Source organism: Littorina saxatilis, linkage group LG8, assembly GCF_037325665.1.
Source record: "Littorina saxatilis isolate snail1 linkage group LG8, US_GU_Lsax_2.0, whole genome shotgun sequence".
Classification (NCBI taxonomy): domain Eukaryota; kingdom Metazoa; phylum Mollusca; class Gastropoda; order Littorinimorpha; family Littorinidae; genus Littorina; species Littorina saxatilis.
Window position 1 is genome coordinate 7,897,793 of NC_090252.1, and position 24,066 is coordinate 7,921,858.

Genomic DNA, 24,066 nt, shown 5'->3' on the forward strand with positions numbered 1-24,066 from the left:
GCTGGCCCGCGTAAAAGTAGGCTCTGCCTGTGCCCGATTGTGCGGACGGTGCGATTTCCGCGCCTTTTCCATTTTGACACCTGGCGATGAATGATATTCTGTGCGTGTGGAAGCGGTGCCTGGGAAATTTGAGAGGTCAGTAAATTGTTCGATTTTTATTAAAACAAAAAAGAAGCGAAACACAACCTACAAACAAGCGCTAATTACCCCCCACATACACTCATTCAATCACACACATGTACACACACACACACACACACATACACACAAACACACTAATTCACACGCACTGACACACACACACACACACACACACACACACACACACACACATACACCACGACCCTCGTTTCGATTCCCCCTCTATGTTAAAACATTTAGTCAAAACTTGACTAAATGTAAAAAGGTAGAAAAGGTAGAGCAACCGAGTTTATCAATGTATTCACCGCATACATAAATGGGCGCACGCGCTCGTATAACCAGCTTACTGTGCACAGTTAAGTTGTCAGCACATTTTCTGAACATGTATTCGTAATACGAAAATGGCGGCTTGACAATATTTTCCATATGGGAACAGCATTTTATTTGCTCCTTTACTTGCATCAAAAATGTTCAGGCGAGTGCAAAGTGGCACAAAACTGTTGGACGCCACCCAGGACCTGCATCAAACACCGTCCACTGCATCGGCATTTGCATTAAAGTCCTGGCATAGTTATAGGGGCACTAAATCGGTGTCAATATCTTTGAGATATCAGGTTGCACAAAATCGTCTCCTAAAGTCTGTTCGCGGCCTAAAGTCGTCAGCAGAGTGGGATTTTGTGAATATGCTCGGCTGCACATTCTGAAAGGAGCAGGCGGTTTAAAGCCTGTAGCTCACGGTCCTCGCGTCAAAGGCGCCTCGCTGCCGCGCGTCACGGCTACCACAGACAGAAGTTCTCGCACACTGCGTCGAATGCCGCGTTTGTAATTGTTTTTAAAAAGCAACTTCTTTCCCTTAGACGGGGAGAGTCGTTGTGGATTTTGAATGCAGTTAATTGGGGCAGTAGTATTACATATCAAGACTTTTGACAAAATTCGGTTCTTATCATTAAAAATGTAATTGCAATTTTTGAAAACAGCAATAGTTTCTACTTTCAACTTGATTTATTTTCCTGAGACTGTTAATATTTGTAAGTTATTATTTTTTTTGTAAGTTAAGGGTAGACAAAATCATTCATCCCAAGCATTATTATGCCACATTAATTTTGAATCATATTCGTAGCATGTGTAAACACTGTATTGCTCTGTCCCCATAATTACTTGTTCAAAATTCAGTATGAAAAATACCATGCAGGTAGTAATGCCAAAGTTGATTATAAGACGGGCATATATCCTATTGAATACGACGCCGACCTTCGATTCGGAAGGTTGAGTGTCAGAATCCTGGTTTGGTTGGCAAAAGTGGAGGTTAATCCAACTAATACTCGTACGTACGAAGGTCAAAGTTTGTAATTGCTTCGTGCGTTTTTGTTCCTTCTCCAATTGAGTCTTGATGTTGGTACCTTTGTGTTCCTAAACTCTGCACTTTCCTTTGGCATCAGTCTCACAATTTATAACGGAATCAAACACGTAATAGTTGTTAATGAATGAAGTAATTGTGTTCCCGATGTAGGTACATACTGTGACTAATTCGAACCTGGCAGTCACAAGGGTATCACCGCAACAGTTATTTTACATCCTTATGTACCCGTGTTCGCATGCTTGAGTTTGAATATCTGATAGAGTAAGTAGATATTTTGGAAAATATAAAATGTAAATGGCGGCCATTAATACATATATATTTGCTACACAATAACGTTCATACCAGTCGATCCATAAAAGCCAGGTATGCAAGTGCGACCAGACGGACGAAAAACAACAACACATAGACACACCGCCAGAGTGAAACCTGTACACCCTCAATTTACGAAAGGGGGGGGGGGGGGAGGGGGATGAATAACAAGCTTTCTATAGGTTAACAAAGAAATGCTGTCTTACAGCATGCATAACAACAGCAACCGTTATCTATAGTGTACATGTACGTACGAAACGATTGTTTGGTAACAGTCGCGAGCAGAGGAGTTTTTATCAAAATCATGTGATAGCGATTGAGAAAAAGGGCCATACTGAAAACAAAATGACTGTAAAATATCAACAACTACAGCAAAGGTTACTTATTAATAACATCTACAGATGCTAAACTCGACTGACAACCGTGCCTGCAATTGCAGTTGGCAAAAAGTTGCTGTGTCATTTCATATGCACACACACTAAACCAAATGCTTATTTGAATCCAACATTCTACCCATTTAAATACAAATTTCGTATCAGGTGATCTGTTGACATTTTCTTTAAGTGATTTTCAAAAGTCCTGTGATAATCCCGCAAAAATGTTTACTTTTACGAAGACACTTTCCAAACACAATTTGCACTATTGGGGAATGTTACGATGTAGAGCTTGGGTACAGGTTCATCTCTGTCTCTGTCTCCCTCTGTCTGTCTCTGTGTCTGTCTGTCTGTCTGTCTGTCTGTCTGTCTGTCTGTCTGTCTGTCTGTCTGTCTGTCTGTCTCTCTCTCTCTCTCTCTCTCTCTCTCTCTCTCTCTCTCTCTCTCTCTCTCTCTCGTCCTGTCTCATTTCATTTGTTTTTAGAAAATGAAACAAGTCGCGTAAGGCGAAATTACTACATTTAGTCAAGCTGTGGAACTCACAGTATGAAACTGAACGCACTGCATTTTTTCACAATGACCGTAGTCCGCCGCTAGTGCAAAAGGCAGTGAAAGTGACGAGCCCGTACATGTTTAGCGCGGTAGCGGTTGCGCTGTGCTGCATAGCACGCTTTACTGTACCTCTCTTCGTTTGAACTTTCTGAGCGTGTTTTTAATTTTAATCCAAACATATCATATCTATATGTTTTTGGAATCAGGAACCGACAAGGAATAAGATGAAATTGTTTTTAAAACGATTTCGGAAATTTAATTTTAATCATAATTTTTTTTTATATTTTTAATTTTCAGAGCTTGATTTTAATCCAAATATAACATATTTTATGTTTTTTAGAATCAGAACACGATGAAGAATAAAATAAAATTAATTTTGGATCGTTTTATATAAAAAAAAATTTAATTACAATTTTCAGATTTTTAATGACCAAAGTCATGAATAAATGTTTAAGCCTACATGCTCAAATGCAATACCGAAGTCCGGCCTTCGTCGAAGATTGCTTGGCCAAAATTTCAATCAATTTGATTGCAAAATGAAGGTGTGACAGTGCCGCCTCAACCTTTATAAAAAGCCGGATATGACGTCATAAAAGACATTTATCGAAAAAAAAATAAAAACGTCTGGGGATTTCATACCCAGGAACTCTCATGTAAACTTTCATAAAGATCGGTCCAGTAGTTTACTCTGAATCGCTCTACACACACACACACACACACACACACACCCACACACACACACTAACACACCCACACACACACACACACACACACACACACACACACACACACACACACACACACATACACCACGACCCTCGTCTCGATTCCCCCCTCTATGTTAAAACATTTAGTCAAAACTTGACTAAATGTAAAAAGACATACACAAGCAACAATCTGAAAACAGAATGAGGGATTGTGCCTATGTCTTGGATCCCACATTGTCTCTACCGGTTGCCTTGCTTTCTCTTATCTGCCGATTTGTGTACGTGGCAATACAATTTTTAGCTGACTGTGTGTCTGTCTGTCGATCTTTAGGCCAAAAAAAAAATAGGTGTGGTTACGGTAACATAGCCAAAAAATATAGGGTAGGTAGGTAGGCAATCACTTTTTTTTTTTAAACTTTTTTTTCTAATGTGTATAAATTAAACCTACTTGACAGGGAAATAAGTGTGCGACACGGGCGCTTTCGCTTTCATTGCGTTTTTTTGCACTTTTTTTTTTTTTTTTTTTTGACAAATGTAATAAAAAGTTATAGGATCGGCCCCTAAAAATAGGGTAGGTCGGGTTACCGTAACCACACCTATTTTTTTTTTAGGCCTTACACTTCTCCAAAGCTTTTTATTATATTCTTCAGCTGCACTTGAAGACATTGAATGACTCTTTTTTTAAGCCGCCATTAGTATAATGGGGCTTACTGGATTTGCTCTGTCTGTTTGTTTGTTTGTTTGTTTGTTTGTTTGAGGCGGGCGGTCGGTCGGTCGGTCGGTCGGTCCGTGTTTGTCGGGTAAGACTTGTATCTCTGGGTCAATTAAGCGCAAATTTTGTGAAATTGTTAGGAATATGGTTTGTTTTTTGTATGCAAAAAATTACATTCCTAACGGTAGTCAAACGGAAGATATTAGCTTTTAACGCTTTTACAAACCGAGCCAGGGGACGAAACCCACTGAGAGACTAATACGTGTGCGGGAATTCCCGCAGGTGATTTCCTTTTCCCCTTTTTGGTTCACTGATGTATATTTTTAGATCAGTGTTTTGGTTTGGCAGCCGCCATTTGTACTGGTCAGCCAGCTTGATTCTGAAACATCTTTAGTTTAATGTACGCTCACATGTTGTAAGTACAGTCATTTTATTTCTAAAAGTTCGATAATTTGTGTGAGGTAGAGTGGAATGCGTGTCGTTGGTTTTATTTTGGGGGTTCATCGGCACAACGTGGTCTTGCTTTTGTTCAGTTTCATTTTGCGTGCTCCGATATTTGGATGCTTTGTTGGGCGGTAACAGTGGGGTTTGTTTTATTGGAGTGTGTGGTTCCGTGGTACGGACTTGTTTGCCAAATAATGTTTTGGTCTTATGTTATTACTAGCATTTTGGGCCCGGCTTCGCCCAGGAGTTTCTCACTTCGACTCTATATATTCTATAAGAGTCAGACAGTGTAAAAGTATTACCATCAACATACTCAGTTTGCTGAACAATAACTTTGATTTGAGTTATCTCCCTTCCTTAGGAACGTTCTAGAAGATAGTAGATTCAGGGCCCAGCTTCGCCCGGGGTGGCCTCAAAAGCATTTGAAGGCATGTGCTGCCCACTGAGAGTGTCACAATATATATTCAATTCCTAATTACATGTTTTTTATGGAATGAGTTCCCTCCCTTTCTTGAGAAGATTCCAGAGAATTGACCAGCAGGTTCAACTGATCATGCGAAGAAATAGTGACGTCATTTGAACTACACAGTCTGGTGGTGACCCACTTTTGAATTAAAGAAGGCATTTTACTTTGTTTATTTCTATTTGGATGGCGTGGGTTGTGTAGAAGGATAGTTTTTATGTTGAATATTTCTTTAGAAAGCATGGGCCGTTCATGAGTAATATCATTGGTACTGTAAAGGTTAAGTGACGCAAAAGTGTGTACGTCATTTACTTTGGAAAGAGGCGGTAATGAGTTACTTCCCTTCGGGTCTCGTTCTATCACTGACAGCATGCGAACATGCGTTGGATTATTAAGCCGCCTTGTAAAGGGTGCTTATTGGATTTGCTCTGCCTGTTTGTCCGGGTTTCAGGTGTTTGTTTGTCTACCATGTCACCATGTGTACAGAGCTCTGTCAATTTAAAATTGTTTTTTTTTATTGATTTATTCCTTTAATTTTTTTTAATTAATTCTTTCTAAAATGTATGTATTTACTTTATTTTTTTTTAAAATCTATTCATTAAAAAAACAAACTTCTCCCTCCCTCTGTCTGTCTGTCTGTCTGTCTCCGTTTCCCACCCCCATATTACCAAGGGCGGCTTTTGTCCCCGTTAAGGTCAACACTTGTTTTTTTCTCTTTTTGTCCTTAAGCCTGCTTGACCCTTGTAATTTAAAACTTTATCAGCCGCTAGACACGTGACTGCTGTGACAAGCTGTTGCAGAGTAGCTGTTATCCAACACTGGCAAATGATAACTTTCTACATGACACGAGCGCTTTGTGGGTGAGTTGATACAGAGAAAAAACAAACACGTTTTGCGCGATAGCTTGCATTCTAACCTATATATTCTTTGTTACAGCTGAAACACACCTACCCAGTTGCATACATGCAGTTAACAACTATGTTCGCTGAAAAGGTGAAAGAGAGAAGGCGACGACTGGAAGAAAAGATGTATGTATGTTTGCTTTACATTTTGTAGGTAGAGCAACAACAGCATCTAGGACAATGCTCCGACTCTGCCAAATCCTTCCAAAGGGCAGGACAATGTACATGATGGTGTGTCAGCCCAGAATCAATAGTATATGTTCCTCTTGGACACAACGTTGGTAGCTGTAGCTTCTGGACGTCATCGTATCAACTTTACCAAGCACACATATGGAATTTTGAATAAGGTAAGTTTCTAATATTTTATTGTGAGGTGCACGTCAGCTGAATGCATGTCGTGTGCTAGTGTATGCGTACGTGCGTTTGTTGTGTGTGTGTGGATTATTTAGCGTTTATCATATGTTATGATTCAAAACTGGCACGTGGCAATCCTTTTGAACACGAGAAGCCTCTTATGATATCCACGGACATTGTCTTCCATGGTGTTTGATGTGCTGTCTTCAAGGGTTTTGCCATGCTAAGGATTGTCCACACTTTCACATTGACCATCCAGTGCTTTCTCTGTCCAGTCCAGCGGTAAGCTGCATGTAGTGTTTTTCGGAGAACAGTTGTTGAAGCGTACAATTAACCAGGTAAGCTTTTCACACGAACAGAAAGAATACTGCATGATCCTTCTGTTAACAGTCTTTAGTTGAACTCTTTCATTCTTTGTGAGAGCACTTATACAATAATATGTGTAGTGAGGGGAGCAGAACGACTGATCATCATGTAGACTCATTTCTGCATAACAGTGATTGCACATAATTAAAGACAAAAGGCTTTGTCATACGCAAGGACATTCGGGTCAGGGGAAAAACAACAACAGTGAGCTGACTTCTACATTTCATCGGATAGAACATATCAAATTCACAGCGAAAATGCCGAAAATCCAAACAAACACTCGCTAACGACGACTGCCACATTGACCGCAATACGGTTCTGTTATGCATTGGGCTAGTTGGTCTACGCGCTTGTGCATTGCCTCGCCATACTAGTTTCGGGTTTAGACGGATTTACCCGAGGTACACCTAGCAACATGGGTCAACATAAGCAAACAGATTAAACGATGGGTCAGAACGACATTTGAATCCTAATCCAAAACCACAGTATGCTTGCCTACTCATATCTCTGGCTAAAGACGGTTAAGTGCGTGGACATCTGATGCTTGGAAACACAAATCGTCTGATCAAAAGACACAATTGAAAAGTGGTAGAAAATACCCCATTATGTGAGAAGATGTCTAGTAGTTAATGTGCACAGGCATGAGATCACATATCTGTATTTTTAAAAGCATGGAAAGCATGCCCCCCATGTCCAACAACTGGAACAATCTTGAAAAAATGATCGAAAAAGATGCTATCTTTAGTAGTTTTGGGATCTCAATAATGATCTTTGGAGCTGTGAAAACATTAGAAATCTACCGAAACATCTCATGCCTCATTTGAAATACAAGATTGCTATTGTGCTTTCTCCAAAATTCAAACCAGATCTTTAAAAAACATCATTTTTCCCAATCCACAAATATGTCTTATGTTTTGGTAAAACACGTGCATTGTTGGTTGTGGTCGATTTGGTGGCGCTTTGATTTGAAAGACAACACTTGTTTTAGAAATGCGATCCCCAAATTGACCATTCAACTTTTCTTAAAAGCAAAAAACCTGACTTCAATATATAGGATTTTATGACATCTCGTTATAATCATAATGAGGCACACAAATTATAGTTGCATGGCGTTTAACAGTCATCATAATTTTACTGCACATTTTAGGACGTTAATGGTCATCTTAAGTGATGTGTGCATGAAACCTGAGCTCTCTTCCGTCAAATAATGCTGTGATAAGCGTTCTCGTTGTATTTGTGTTTTCCTCCATCGCGTGTGTTGTGGAATAAGTGTATATTCAAAATGGAGCATTCAAGGTGTGTAGTATTCTGGCAGTGTCAGAGAGAGAGAGAGAGAGAGAGAGAGAGAGAGAGAGAGAGAGAGAGAGAGAGAGAGAGAGAGAGAGAGAGAGAGAGAGAGAGAGAGAGAGAGAGAGAGAGAGAGAGAGAAGGGGGGGCAGACAGACAGACAGACACAGACATATAGACCGACGGACAGAGAGGGTACAACTTGGTGCTCAAGTTAAATGTGATATATACTGCACACTAGCAGCTGCATGAGTTTGGAGAATTTGATACGGTGTGCAGTTCAGGGGTGGCAATGGGTAAATAAAAACTCTATACAACAACTAAGCTGCGGTAAACAGATACTATAATTCACTGTTACACTTTCTGTATTTGAAGGTAACCTTGTAGATCCGTATGTTCAGGCGTCCCTCATAACGGCTTCGTTGTATGCGTCGTCACGAAAGTGAATTCACACGCGCATGCAAGTATACCAATCATATTAAATCACTAATATTGTAAGCATAAAGCAGGTTGATTTTACATAACAGTACTTAAACAATAGACAAATAGAAAGACAGACGGACCAACGGACAGACTGACGGGCTGTCAAATGGACGGGCAGACGGACCGACACCATATTGATATGTAGGACAATATACACACAATCATACAGACCGACAGACAGACAAACAGACCGACAGACAGACAGTCAGACAGAAAGACTGACTTGCAGACAGACAGACAGAGAGACGGACAGACAGACACGAATAAAGTTAAAAGCAACTTCTTTAAACATTTACTATAAAATAGTACAATGGCTAATTTTGCATATAAGAACATCTCATTTGCTGCACATCATGATTTATGTTAATGTTGTGTGTTAGTGAAGAACATCCCTTTACTGCACTGAACAAGTTATATTGAGACGAATTTTAACGTAACCCAACGCGCAAGGTGCTGCACAAGAAATGCATAACGCGCAACACAAGTATGGGCAGCTGTTAACGCTCGACATTGTCAAAAGAGAACGTTGAATGAACCTTTTCTTGCGGAATTCTATGGTTTAAAATTATGCACGCACTACATTATATTAGTTCCTTTGAAATGTTAAACGCGGAAAGCGCAGTTAAACACACATGTGTGGCAACGCAAGTCCCTCGTGACGAGTGTTTACAGTAATACGTAGGGTGTTCCATAATTATTCAGAAACTTAGAAACGGAAACACATATCAACAATATAACCAGGCCATTTTCTAGACCAGTCCTTCCCCAACCAACACCCAACTAGCCATCCTCTCAAACGTTCTCATTCAGGCCTGGGACCACTTGACATCAGCTATACCTGGTATGGCCCTCGTGAAGGCTCGGACAGAGTCTTCAGGGGTCTCTAACCTATTTCTTAAAATCCGAGAACAGGCTGATCTTGCATGGGGAGATGTCAAGAAAATAGGGTGGATGCAACCACCAGCAGTGCTCCCTTTGGTGCCAAGAAATCTGTTGTCGCAAAGGCAGTATACACAGGTGCGTTGTCATGTTACAGCGTAAGGCCTCGAATACCCGTGTTTGGACGGTGTTCGTGCCAAGCCTTGAATATTTCCGACCATAAGTGGTGGACACAGCAGTCAGACGTGACTGCATGCCTGTCCTCAAGAGTCACAGTGTTTAAATACATTGATCTAGCGACGAAAGATGCACAACATTTTGTAGGGCTTCTTGTTATTTGAACTTGGCAGGGGTTGGGTCACCTGGTTAAATACCCGAACAGACGACAGTTGTTTGGTTTCAGATTGGAACTAATTAACCCAGGTTTCGTCACCATTGACGATATTCCATGTTGATTTGGACAAGCCATTGCTGATTTTTTCAAGTATTGTCAGGCAACACTCTGCCCTACCCCTCTTTTTCCCGTCACTGGGTTCATGTAGTACCCAACCGGCAAAATTGCTTTGGGGCCATTAAATATTTGTATTAGATCTTTTCAAACGTAGAGCTTTTACTGCCAAGGGCATATTGCATCTCCCTGAATATAATTAAGTGATCTTCTCTTATCATCTGTTCAACAGCGCCAATGTTTTCGAGGATAACGGATGAAATGAGTAGACCAGGGTGGGTATCATTTTCGACGCTCCGTCTACCCGATTTTAAATTGCTGTACTAGTTTTATACCACGGCTCCACAAAAAGCGTTCATCCTAAAACATTTCATCACACTCTCATGCAAATCGGCCTCTTTTAACCCTTAGTTTGTAGTTATTGGTTCGAAATTGAGATTTGAGCTTCATGACGCAATATCTTACACTGCGCGGTGAGTATCTTCCCGAGTCGACCATATGAAAACGACATAACTCTGGAACATTATTTTGTTGTGTCAAGCCTCATAATAGTCTACTATTTGACAGCATGATTTTGCATTCAACGCCATATTGCCAGCAGCCTGGATTCTAATTGATAGTGGAACAGCCCTCGTATGATGCCAGTGAACAAGACTATTCGTTTAGAATGAGGAGGAAAGTTACACGCATTGATATCAGCTCATGTGACTCCCATCTAACGGAAAGTTTCGCAACTGCTGTTCTTTCCTTTCGTAGAACTTTATTTTTGAAACTCAGGTGTGTGTGACCCGTGACTTAAATTAAGGTAAGGAAACCCCAAGGATTTCGCGCAAAATTGAGTGTTTTTGTGTGTTTGCGCTACACACTAGAATACAAACCGATTAGCACAACACTTGCACGGTAATACTTGAATTATTTAGGAATGCATGGGTACGTGAAACAATACATTAACAAACATCGTGCCAAATTATGACAATTGGTTGAATAGTTTTGAAAATATCCATGTAACCGCAACGCGTATGCTATGCACACACCAAAAACGAGATTTTGAGAAAATTGTGCTTGAAGTTGAACGTAAGTTGTCGGTGGTGTATTTTCAATGACAGATAACATATCGTCATCGCACGCCACTGTGGCGTGTCTCAGATCCTTATCACCTCGTCATCAGCTTGCTCAAAACTAGCAACAGCAACTGTTTATGTTACCTTGTTATTTTTCTCTTGTGATTTGTCAAACTTTTTGTATTAGGAGGTGGCACGGTACGGTCCCACGGTCGATAAGCGATCTTTCAGATCTAAATTGTACAGTTTGTCAGTATCAGACAATGACATTTGGCCATGTTTTAGTCTCTACTAATTGCTTTTGTTTAAAGTTCAAATCGTTATTGAAACATGGTTTTATGGGTCCATTATACGAAAAAAAAACGTTTGTCCCACAAAATATGTCCCTGAAAGAGGAAAATTGATAACGCCAACCTCAGATCTAATTAGATCAAAAGGAAGATCATTCTTTTGTCAATTGATTGACTACAGATAAACAATGGCAGACGACATCTAGAACGCTAACATTTTGCTGCCTAACAACTAAGGTGAGATGTCCCTCAAAATGTTGTCCGTACTGTGACGGTACTTTCGAATTAAAAGAGTTCGATTCAAATCCTCAAAATCACATTGTTTGTGGAGATTTTGATCCAGATCAAGAATCACACAAGTTTATTTCAAAGCGACGACGCTTTGGAAATTGCAAAACCAAAAACACCCAAAATGTCCGTACTGTAACGGTCCGTACTGTCACGATTCTGGGGCCAGTTTCCACTGTGCACACTGAACACGCACTTGTATATTTCATGTCTTAAACTGCATATTTCAGCGACATATGTTTGGATTTTCTTTACTAAATTGGGTTACACAGTGGGTACTCTAAAAAAAAATCAGTTTGAGATATATTTTATCGTCTTCGCGACGATTAGATATAAGCTTATCCTCTATTATAATAAAAGAGAACAGACTTTGCTCTGTCGTAAGTGCTCGTTTTTGTAGAAATTTTAAAGGCTGACATAGTCCTATTTAGTTAGTTTAATTACTTCCAGGGCTTTTCCCATCGTTGCGGGGATGTATAAATTAAGCTTCCTGCAAAGGTTTAGGTTTGAAGTTCTTACCAATTACGAGAAATAATTAATTCTTTATTGCATTGTTTAGCAACAGTTCTCCAGGACTTGGGCTATTTTTAAATCGTTGACGTCACTTCGTGACGTTTCGTAAACCAAAGATGGCGTTTGAGACTGTTCTGTTTACATTCGACACTATCAACACCACTTTGCAATACTGAAATATTTTTCTGTGTTCGAAAGCTACAGCCAATCGTTATTAATCCCCTTAGGTACAGTTTTATAACATTATTGGCACATGTAAACAATATGAATTCATTAATGAACGCTACGAGTATGGCAGCCTTTAAGCTTATTTCTCTGGTCAGCATCAATTGTTGCTGTGAAAACATCAAGTGCAACCAGCAGCTCAATAAGATAGTTCATTGACTGTTACTGTTAGTCTTATTGGTTTTGTTTTTTGAATCTCACTGTGTTAAGCTTATGACATGACAGTGAATGGGCGTTCCCGCTCACCACGGAACTAAGGATAGCTTCGTGATGTTCTTATTGCTTCAAATATAAAAGCGTCTTTGACAGCTGTAGACAATTATTTGCCTGTCTCTTTTTACTTTTTTTTCTGCGGGCTTTCAATTGTTTTTTTCAGAATGTGTTTCCTCTAAATTCATCCCGGAGATGACAATGTTTTTGTTATCGTAAGAATGCGTCCCATGTTTCTTGGGAGACAAATTCAAGGGCGCGCAATATCTCTCTAACGAGGCAGTAAAATAATGGGGAGACATTTTAAAGAAAAGATAAGCTTATTTGACAATTTACATTCAACTACATTCAGGGGCAACATGCAGCCACAGAAATGAAGACAGTGTCAAGTAATACGCGGAATATACGCTAATTGCAGACATAGTGTAACTTCCACGCATACGACACTTTTTGTGAAACGCGTGAACAGTAGCTCTCGCATTGTGAATATATTGTTCGTAATACTCGTCATTAACGTGGCTTACTTCAGTTTTTAACTAATAAATGAATGCAGATTCCAGACCTACAATTAAAGTAACGATTTTAGAAACTTCATTTTTTGAAAATAATAGGACCCATTTGGCGACATTTTTTTAAAACACCAATATAAGACACGCTCTGTTTTGCAAGTGTGGCTTCGTACCCTCTTACACATCAGCCAATCATCAGCCAGAAATGATTCCAAAGCAATCAGTACAACAACAACAACAAAAAGTAAACAAAATAAAGTGCCCTTTTTGCCAACAATTCACATTTTGGTTATGCTCAACTGAAAGAACATAGATCAAAGTGTGTCATAGTGTCAAAACCCCAAAACACACCTATCAACAATTTTTGGTTAATTTCCATGGGGTTTCCTTACCTTAATGGCATGAGGCAGCGTTGACACATTGTCTTGGTAACACAAGCCAACACATCTTAATTTGTGTACAACGATTTATATTTTTGAATGTTTGAGCACTATTTCAATCCCAAAACCTGTAAACATGTTTGTATCCAAGAATTAATAACCAATACAACGCAATTATGTTGAATAAGTTTTCAATTACAAGCCCAATTTTACTTGAAAAGTTGTGTATTTAATGTGTAAGCTTCCGAGTCAAGACCGAGTCAAAGATTCTTAACACAAAAACATAGACTTGATTGATCAAATGAGGAAAGTGCCGTCTAAACTTGTGTTAAAAACCGGATATGACATAATTGACGATTTTATTTTATTTTTAAATAATAAAAAGTCCGTGATACTGTTTGGAAGAACTTATACTTAGTTTCATATGTGGGGTCCTGATTTGGCCTATATGGTCCGCTGGACCCAAAAAGCAACAACTAACTAACTAACTAAATAAACATCTGTTCAGTAGCTAAAACCAATATAATGATGCTCTACTCAGCGAGCACTGCTCGTGACCTTGTAAATCAATACACACACAAAAACACGTTATGCATACTTTCCCGCTGTAGCAACAGCTGTGCATATGAATGAGTAGCGTACGTGTATGTAGTGAACAGGCATACTCGCTAACAAAAGTATCCAGAGAAGAAGAGTTAGTTAGTTAGTTAGCTATTGCTTTTCGGGTCCAGCGGACCATAATAGGCCAAATCAGTACCCCAGAGAAGAAGAAATGGTAGCCAAGTTAACTGTATGGTAGTCAAGATTGGTGTGTTCCAAACATGTAGAAAATATGTGTGTATAGGTACGGCCAGTACCCAAAGTCAAAACAGGACAACGTGCAAGATGATGCTGTGGTCCAGAATCAAAAGGATCTGTTCTTGAACACACAGCAAAATGAGTTTGACCTCCTGGGCGTCAACGTATTAACTTTGCCAGGTACACTCATCGACTGGTGAATGTGGTTGGTATGAGTTATTTCTAATATGCTGACTGTTAGCAAATGATAACAGACATGTCGAGAAAAAAGATATCAAGCATGAGCCTTTTAGGCGAATGCTGATATCGTTTGTGAGACATGTCTGTTATCATTTGCTAACAGTCAGCATATTAGAAACTAGATGATTACCCGCTTCGCCGGGTACCGCCTTCGCCGGGAAGAAGTAGAGCCGAATACCTGGCTGCGCCTGGGACCGGCTCTGCACGAAGGAAAGGAGATAAACGCGCAAAACACTGGAGACCTTCTAAAAATAGTAACGTGCAGTGACCTTCTAAAAATAGTAACGTAGTAACGGGAATATGGATTGACGCCACACGGAGGAAGGGAGATAATCGCGGCTGAAAACACTGGAGAAGATAAGGAAGAGTTACTGGTAGTGGATCCCGACAACAACAAAAAATTTAAAAAAATCGGTTCAGCGCGCACAGCGCTGCGCGCTGAGAGCACGTGTTGAAATATCTCATCGATGAGGTTGTGTCCGGGGTGTAGCTAAATACGGTGTCCAAATTTGAAAAAGATCCACCGAGAACTTTAGCCGTGCATCGCGAACAGACAGACAGACAGACAGACAGACACTAGTCGTATATATATATAGATAACGGTTTTATTACCGTTTAATTCGACCAAAATAAATTTCGAAGCGACCCCGCAAATTAGACAGAACAGCCGCAATGGGAACTGGAGCGCTCCTACCTGATTATGCCTGTCAGTCAAAGAATTCTCGTGACCTGGGTCAGCCAATCAGAGTAACACACCTTACGTGATGAATATTCACAGGTCAAATGCGTTTGACACACAACAAACCATGTTGAACATGCGTTTCGGTTGCTTCGCTTTTTCTTGTTGAACAGAGAGAGCGACAGATTTAGAACCGACTCCAGACGGATGGGAAGTGACGTAAAGATACATTTGACTTAAGTGACCCAATTTTACTTGATTTTGCGACCTTTGATAATTTAGATTTCAAGTCAAGTCAAGTATTTTATTGTTTTGGGCCCAGAGGGTTTTGAAACAAAGATATAATTTTAACAAAAAAAGGTAACAAATCAGACAGTTAATATATGTATACAAATTGAGCGGACAAGTACAACAATACTATACAACCAAAATAATTTGGCAATATACACTTTCATACATACAAACAAATATAAAAGAAAAATAGTTTTAACAAAAGCAGATCAGACAGATAATATATATACATTAAGCGGACCACGATAATATACAGCCGAAATAAATTAGCAATACCATTATGCCATGCATCTTTTGTAAAAACACAAAACAAAACAAAAGCATATATTACATACATATACATACCAATAAAGAAACTAGATATAACGCTAACATACTAAAATCATAACGTGGGCTACAAATCTTGCTAGCTTCATTAGTTTTATCTTAGATTTACAATTCATTAACTGTTCATATTTTAAACAATTTGGGTGAGATCGGTAATAAGGACTAATTAATTTTCTTCTTTCAGACACTATACTTTCGTCGGTACAAATGAACAAATAGTGAAACTCATCACCTAATTCATTTTTATCGCACATATCACACAATCTTTCATTTCTAGGAGCATTAAAAAATCTGTGCTGATGTATTGGCAACTTATGATTGCTTGTTCTAAATTTTGCTAATTTAACTTGGAATTTCCTAGGCAAACAAAGCAAATACCTTTCCAGACAAAAATCCTTTTTTATATATTCTGTAATTAAAACACAAGCTGTTGGCGTTCACGTCAGTGTTCCATTCCTGCAGGAATTGATCTCTTAGCCTTTGCTTTACAACGTTTTTAAAACCTGAGACGGCAAGACTCTGAGTTGTCCATAAATATGATAGACCCAACTTATTTAACATAGTATTGACATGCGACAACCAGGGCAATTTAACGTTTTGTACATGGTACAACTTCAAATGTAGCTTTAACATTAAACAGGACATCTTATTCGCACCATCGTTCATTTCTTTCATCAGTTTATACCAATACACCAGTAACTGACATTGTACCTCAATTCTAATTGGATAACGACCAAGCTCCCCGTAAACCATACAGGTGGGTGTAGTTTTATATACATCAAGAAGCATTTTTAAAAATCGCAATGGAAACCTTGATAATATGTCTAATGAATCATATCCCCACACCTCACAACCATACAGCAAAATTGGATGTACACACTTCTCAAAAAGATCCAATTGCACGTCAATTGGTAAGTTTAGTTTTCTACATTTTCGAATTAACGAGAACATTGCACGGTTACCAATCAAACATTGACGTTTTATGGCATTATGAAATTTGTATATATAGTTAAATAGTACACCTAAGTACACATAGTCCCAAACTACTTGGACAGGTTCAAGAAAAAAATTGGGATATTCCGTATTTTCCCCCGCGAAAAAAACAACTATTTTTGTCTTTTCAATATTTATGCTTAGTCCCCAGTTTTTACAATAACGATCTAGTCCATCCAGGGCTTTTTGCATTTCGCCAGGCGTTTCGGCGAGTATAGAAGTATCATCAGCATATATTAACAGGAACAAATACATATAGTCATTAATGCGTTCAACATCTATTTCTTGGGCTCTTTTCAGGGGCAACTCTAGGCTGACATCATATTCAATCAAAAACTGCTTCAGGTCGTTTAAAAATAGTGAGAAAAGAATCGGTGATAAATTTTCGCCCTGGAGAAGCCCGATGTTTGAGGTGAACGCCTCGGAGAATACACTATTCACCTTCACGCAGAATTTTGCCTTATCATACATGTCCTTAATTACATTCAATACCTTACCATTAATATTCCGTTGCATCAGCTTCTGCCACAGGAGACTGCGTTGCACAGAATCAAAAGCCTTACGCAGATCAATGAAAGCACAATATGACTTTTTCTTTTGTTGTAAAAATATATCAATAAGACAATGTAGTGCAAAAATGTGGTCTACAGTAGAGTGGCCTTTTCGGAATCCAGCTTGTTCGTTGCCGATCACAGAATTGTCATCCAGAAATGCATGCAATCTTTTATTTATCACACTTGTAAACAGTTTTCCAAAACAACTTAGTACACTGATTCCTCTATAATTATCAGGGTCGGCTGTTGAGCCTTTACCTTTAAAGATTGGGCTTATATACCCCACTGTCCAAGCTTTAGGCATTTTCCCAGTATGCAATATCAAGTTAAATAAACGTGTTACAATAGTTAATAGTTTTGGTGAGGAATATTTCAAAAACTCGTGAGCGAGTCGGCATTGCACACTCAGAGGATGGGCGGTGCCTCGCTGTTTCGTAAAGCACCCACCGACAAAACTCGCTTTTCGGTATTTTTTAGATAAAGAGAGTATTATCTGACAGTATTTGAAGTGTCATTCTTTAGAATAAATCACACTGATATTGCTGAGTTAAATTTTTACTTTGTCTTGTTCATTTTTAGCTTGATAAACAAAAAGGGTCCCTGCCTAAACGTTATAACATTTAGAGGGTCACCTAGAATCCGTCCTGATTGGTCAAAAAGCAATATGGGGCACTGAATTGGTAATAATACCTTATATTAAGTAAACTACTTTATCTTAATTTGAGGTGCAATTCAAATGAATACATGTTGGCAATTTGGATCAGCCTGTCATTCTCAACCTGTTCCAACCCTCCCTCAGTATGTCTTTTCTGTGTGCGTATGGGTGAGTGAGTGAATGTGTATGTGTGTGTGTGTGTGTGTGTGTGTGTGTGTACGTGTGTGTGTGTGTGTGTGTGTGTGTGTGTGTATGTGTGTGTGTGTGTGTGTGTGGTTGTGTGTACGTGTGTGTGTGTGTGTGTGTGTGGTTGTGTGTACGTGTGTGTGTGTGTGTGTGTGTGTGGTGTGTGTGTGTGTGTGTATGTGTGTGTGTGTGTGTGTGTGTACGTGTGTGTGTGTGTGTGTGTGTGTGAGTGCGTGTGTGTGTGTCTGGTGTGTGTGTGTGTGTGTGTGTGTGTGTGTGTGTGTGTGTGGTGTGTGTGTGTATGTGTGGTGTGCGTTTGTGTGTGTGTGTATGTGTGTGTGTACGTGTGTGTGTGTGTGTGTGTGTGTGTGTGTGTGTGTGGTGTGTGTGTGTGTGTGTGTGTGGTGTGTGTGTGTGTGTGGTGTGTGTGTGTGTGTGTGTGTGTGTGTGTGTGGGTGTGTGTGTGTGTGTGGTGTGTGTGTGTGTGTGTGTGTGTGTGTGGTGTGTGTGTGTGTGTGTGTGTGTGTGTGTGTGTGTGTGTGGTGTGTGTGTGTGTGTGTGTGTGTGTGTGTGGTTGTGTGTACGCGTGTGTGTGTGTGTGTGTGCAACTGACACGTACATTTCAAAATAACCTTTGACCACGGGAACGTACTTTGGGTATACATTGTATTTCATTGTTGTATTCGATGCGCTGTCTTTAGGAGCTGTACCATGCTGATGTCTGTCCGAATATTTGCATCGACCACAGAGGCTTTCTTCGCCCATTACAGCGCGCGGTAATATCAATGCAATGTCTCTCGGAGAACTATATTCGGAAGCGTACATTTAAGCAGGTAAGATTTTAGAACAAGCAGAAGAAATTCTTGCATGCTTTGTCTCATAACAGTATTTAGTTAAAACCTGTTCCTCGTTCATTCTTTGCTTGAGCACTAATAACAGTGTAAGTGTGGAAGAAGAACAACTGATAATCACGTACACTCGTTTCTGCATTGCAGTGTTTGTAAATAATTAAATACAAAAAGACTTCGTCATACGCATGGACATTCAGGTCGGGGGAAGTCCAACATGTAAGGGTTGACACCTACATCTCATCCTATAGAACATATCAAATTCACATCGATACCAAAAAGCCCAAAAGCAACGAGTACACCAAGCTTCGAAACAAACAACATGAAAAACACAAGAAAGGGTAAACAAACATAAACACAAGTAACACATACATTCGGATCTTGCTGCTGGGCTTTAAGACGAAGGAGAGTGATTCCAGGAACGTTATCCAAATATTTACAAGTAAACAGTTGTAGCAAAAACACAGCATTTTCACGCATTTGGAATTATCCATGTCGCACCATTTGGGTCGATCGATCGACGCCATTTTGAATTACATCGATCACGTGGTTTTTCGTGTGGCATGGGACTGGGAATGTTTTCTATCGAAGCTACTCTATGCATTGTGTACAGCTTAATAACATGGCTGGATTTTTGTTTGAGAAATAGCTAAAAAAAAAAAGTTGGCCACCAGGATACCCCTCATATTTTTTCAGGTAGACACAAGAACGACGTCATCACACACACACACACAAAAATAAATCAAAACAAAACAAACTGTACAAGTATTTAAACCACCTTCAGTTCAACTCGGTTCAGTGTTTCTTTTTCAATATGCTTTTTACAGACACACACACACAGATACAGACAAACACAGCGACAGACATACATATAGCAAGGCAAGTTAAGCTCTCTTTGTTCACAGCAAATCATTCAATGAACGAGAAAAAGGCTATGTACTCTTCATGACTTACTTTTCCTTTTTATTGTTAGGTATATGATGATTAAGGGATTGCGTGTTTCCACCCTATGCACATTTGTGGCAGGAAATGAAGAACTGTATCTGTTTACTGAGGCTGTGCCATACGTTTGTGTAACTGGGAGAAGGGAGACAATTGTTTTCTTTTGCTTCTTTGTTACCGAGGCGGACCTAGTTTTGAGTTTGGATTTTTGATAAAACAATTTAAATCGAAGGTGAGATGAACTGCAGACAACAACAGGTCCAGATTGGTTATGCGCTGTTTTGCACGTTCTATAATATTATATTGATGTAGTTTGATCGTTTTATTGTCACAGTATTATTGGTCAAATTTAACAGAAAAAAAGTGTTTTAGAAAAGGTGATTTGTATGTATATGTACGTGAATTATTTTTGGCTATTTGTCAATTAAAATGTACAAAACATAAATACATGCTTCAGGCATCCACATTATCATTCTGTTGAACTCTTGACGTGTATGTAAGCATGATTTCAAAGAGCGAGGGCCTATAATATTCTGTTTAAACACCTTAATAATGCAACATGCAACGTGTTTCAAAACAGTAATTTAGATAACAAAACCTTCTGAAAAAGTGCTTTCTTGATAATCTCATTTTTCCACTACGTTTATTTATTCATGTCAATTAATAACAAAAGTAATGAAGCAAACTTATCAAGCAAAATATGATTAAATAAATGAATCTACTAAAAAGTACTAAACAAATACATAAATAAATAATGAATAAATACACATTTGACAAAGACAGTTTAATACATGTTTTATAAATGCTTTTTTTAAATAACGTTTTCTGATACGTATACAATTCTGTCCACACAGATGTCGGCGGATGACCCTGATCTGGTTTCTCGTCAAACTATAGGAGCCTCAGATCCTTTTTGACGGCTTTCCAAGGAACCTTCAGGACTTCTGCTTGAACATCGGTTTGAAATCAAGAAGAAAAATACAATGAACCTGCGTGGTGGGTACCTGTTGGTGATAACGTCATGTACAAACCTATTGTGATACAAGAACGTACCAAGCGTGACTTCTTAATGACGGTCAGTTTCCGTGGTGTTCTGGTCGATTGACCTGTTAGCTGGAACACTCGCATGGCTAACAGCGAAAGAGAAAGCGTCTGCGAAAACACCAGGGGCAGACTGCACCAGGTCCGGGAGACGTCGTTATTCGTGGAAATTGTCCTGTTTACCCTACTTTTCAATAGGAAGAAATTGGATCCTCTACTCCTTAAAAAAAAAGAAAAAAAAGATGTTCAAGCCATCCATCCGCGAAGCTTGTATGTCCGAAATGCGTTCAGCTAAGCAAGCAAATCACCAATAATGAAGTTTTATCCCGAGCTCAGACTTCGAACGTCTTCACTCTGCTCCTAAAGCGTCGAGTCTGTTGACTCACCCATGCCTATCGCATGTCAGTCTGATGGAAGAACACCATAGAATCTGCTGCATAAACATTAATGGCAGACAAATGTACTCTTTCAACAATTTGTTGATCAGCAGAGAGTTCCCAGACCTCCGAAACGTACGTCAGGATCGGTTGTATTTGACTGGCAAACAGTGTACCTTCTACGCTGAAGACACAATACGTGTTATTACCTGTTATTACCTGTGGTAATGATGTTTGGTTCTATTCCAGTCATTCCGACGCACGGTTACCATGATTTCAAAAGTGATCTTAAAGGAAAAACGTGAGATGTGTTCTATGTAATAGGACGAGTTTGAAGTTATAGAGGAGCTGTGCAGCAACTCGAGCGACACTATTAAAATTGGTCGATTCCGGATGAAGAAGAACCAAATACAAATTTCTTCACATATACTGCCTTAAACACACTATTGTGTCATTACATTTTCACTCCATCTCTGCATCCATCAGGCATTGTGCATTCCCGTTTAAGGGCTTTAACAACGTAAAGCAAACACAGGAAGTGTTTACAGTTATGCCCCTTGAATACTTGTCAGGACAGGAGCAAATGAGAGCGTCTATGGCAACGCAGAGGTTTTGCTGGCTGCATAAACGCCAGCTGCTTTCAGCTGAACAAAAAAGTGCTGCAAAAATGAGCAAACACTTTCTTGCGTGAGAAATGTTTCAACGGTTACTATGTTTACTCTCCAGTGTGAGACTGGCTGCAACTATGCTGCATTACCAACGGACTGGAACGGAGTGGGTACATTTCAGGCCAATTGTGGGCACTTAAACATTTATGGTAAGCAAAGTCGGCTTTTTGCAAGGAACTGGTAACTGATGCTTCTACCAGAGATTCGTTGCAGCGGCTTTTCACCAATTGCGCTGTCACAAAACTCGGCTTGTTCCTATATATGCAGAAAAATGCATAATTGCAACAGCCAGGAGCTGATTGTGATTGCACATCGGGGGTCGCGCTTCATCAAACCGAAGAATGCACGTATTTGGTGGATACAAAAACCAAGAGTACAAGAGAATCCTTAAGTTATCAGAATACTGTCAACGTATCTGACGTGACTTGAGCTGATTATCCTAAGTTAAGAGGTTGGGCTGTTCAGCCTAATGCTACGGAAAGTGCTGCTCTATCGGCACCAACTGAGATCAAAGAAAATTGCCAAGAGCAGCTTTTAACTCTGCAAAATTCGACAGTTGCCAATACACGATCGCTTGTACACTACTCATTGTCCGTTAACGTTTTCATCTTCAGCTTATCGTCACGCTCAAAAGAAAAATACCTATGGAAGGGTATCTATCATGTGTTAGAGGGTACAAACTCTCAGACCATCGGAAACCATTGCTACGGCAACGTTATAGCAAAACTGACGATCTCGTTAGGCACTTTTTACTTTATGATACAGGAAGACTTGTTTTGAAAATGTGAAGGTATGCAACAGCTCTTTGTGGGTTGTAATGCAGTTTTGCTGATTGAAAATGTTGCTGTCAGCTCTTTATCTCACGTTTACCCCGTGGAAACAGCTCAAGATAGGCAATTTGCAAGGTATAACTAAAATGAGATGGGCAGATATGCTCAGAAACCAAATACATTGTTTTTGCTTTTTTCTCAAAACATCAAAAAATGACGTAGGCAATTATCTTATGAGCCTGACGTTATGGCATCTCGTTATGACAAAAGAGGTTGTTCCAACTGCTTCTATGCATGTGTGTGATGTGAATATAACGAGGCACACAAATTATACGTGCATGGCGTTTAAGAGTCATCATGAGTTTACTGCTTAATTGTGGACGTTATTAGTCATCTGAAGTGATGTGTGCATTAAAAACCCGAGCTCTTCCGTCAAATAATGCTGTGATAAGCGTTCTTGTTGTATTTGTGTTTTCCTCCATCGTGTGTGTTGTGGAATAAGTGTATATTCAAAATGGAGCATTCAAGGTGTGTAGTATTCTGGCAGTGTAATCCCAAACCGACCTCACGTGTCTGCAACGGAAAAGAGGAATCATGTTTTGAAATTAAAGAGGATCTGGATTTACTACTACATGTGATGGAGTACCAAACTAACTTCTATTTCATCAGCAGCCGATCAGCAAACGGTGAGTACGAAGAAGTCTTCCCTCTCTTTGTTACAACAGAAGTAGTTTTGTGGTTTGCCAGTTCGTTTTTGAAACTTTGCAAAGCAGTGTCGTCTGTCTAGGTCTGGGGAAACACCAATGAAAAAAGCCAAAGAATCCCCGAGCGTTTCTATTGGGTTTGTTTTTGATTATCCATGTATAACCTGCTTCCTGCAGCTATGGTAACCGGGGATTTATTGCATGGGGAACATGAGATTTATTTCCCAGCTGGCTGTGAATGAAAACTCGTGAAAATGATGACAATGTTTTCGAGTGAGTGTTACCAACAATGCCGATACTCTCAGAATTGCAAGGGGACAAACGAGGTCATCTGAAAAGGTTTGCCAATTGTCTCCCTTGGTCCACAACTCGTTGAGGAATGCACCAGCATAGATTTGCAACGAATTTAGGAAATAAAAGTAAGCCTCGCTTGAATTATTGTGCTGCAACAAGAAAACAAAGTCATGTGTGTGTTTGTGTGTGTGTGTGACCAAAACGAAACCCGTAATACTTCTTCAATGTCAAGTCAACTTTCTGAGTTTATAGTGTTGGTTAATGGGGTCAGAAGGTGTTATTTCCCCCAAGAGTGTGAGGGTGCAGGATCACATTGCCGCAGCATAGGGGCAGGAATATTTAATTTCCTAATCTACTCCTACCACACCCACTCTCTGTACACACACACACACACACACACAAATATAGATATGTATATATATATATACACATGCAAACCCGC

General features: G+C 39.6%; 1 long non-coding RNA gene across 1 annotated transcript; it reads left to right on the forward strand.

Annotated features, from left to right (window-relative positions):
* The first annotated feature begins 38 nt into the window (after positions 1–38).
* LOC138972683 (uncharacterized) lies at positions 39–23,802 on the forward strand. Its single transcript, XR_011457711.1, has 4 exons — positions 39–135; positions 6,119–6,311; positions 18,682–18,813; positions 20,625–23,802. It is a non-coding gene; the product is annotated as an uncharacterized lncRNA (long non-coding RNA).
* Positions 23,803–24,066: the final 264 nt, after the last annotated feature.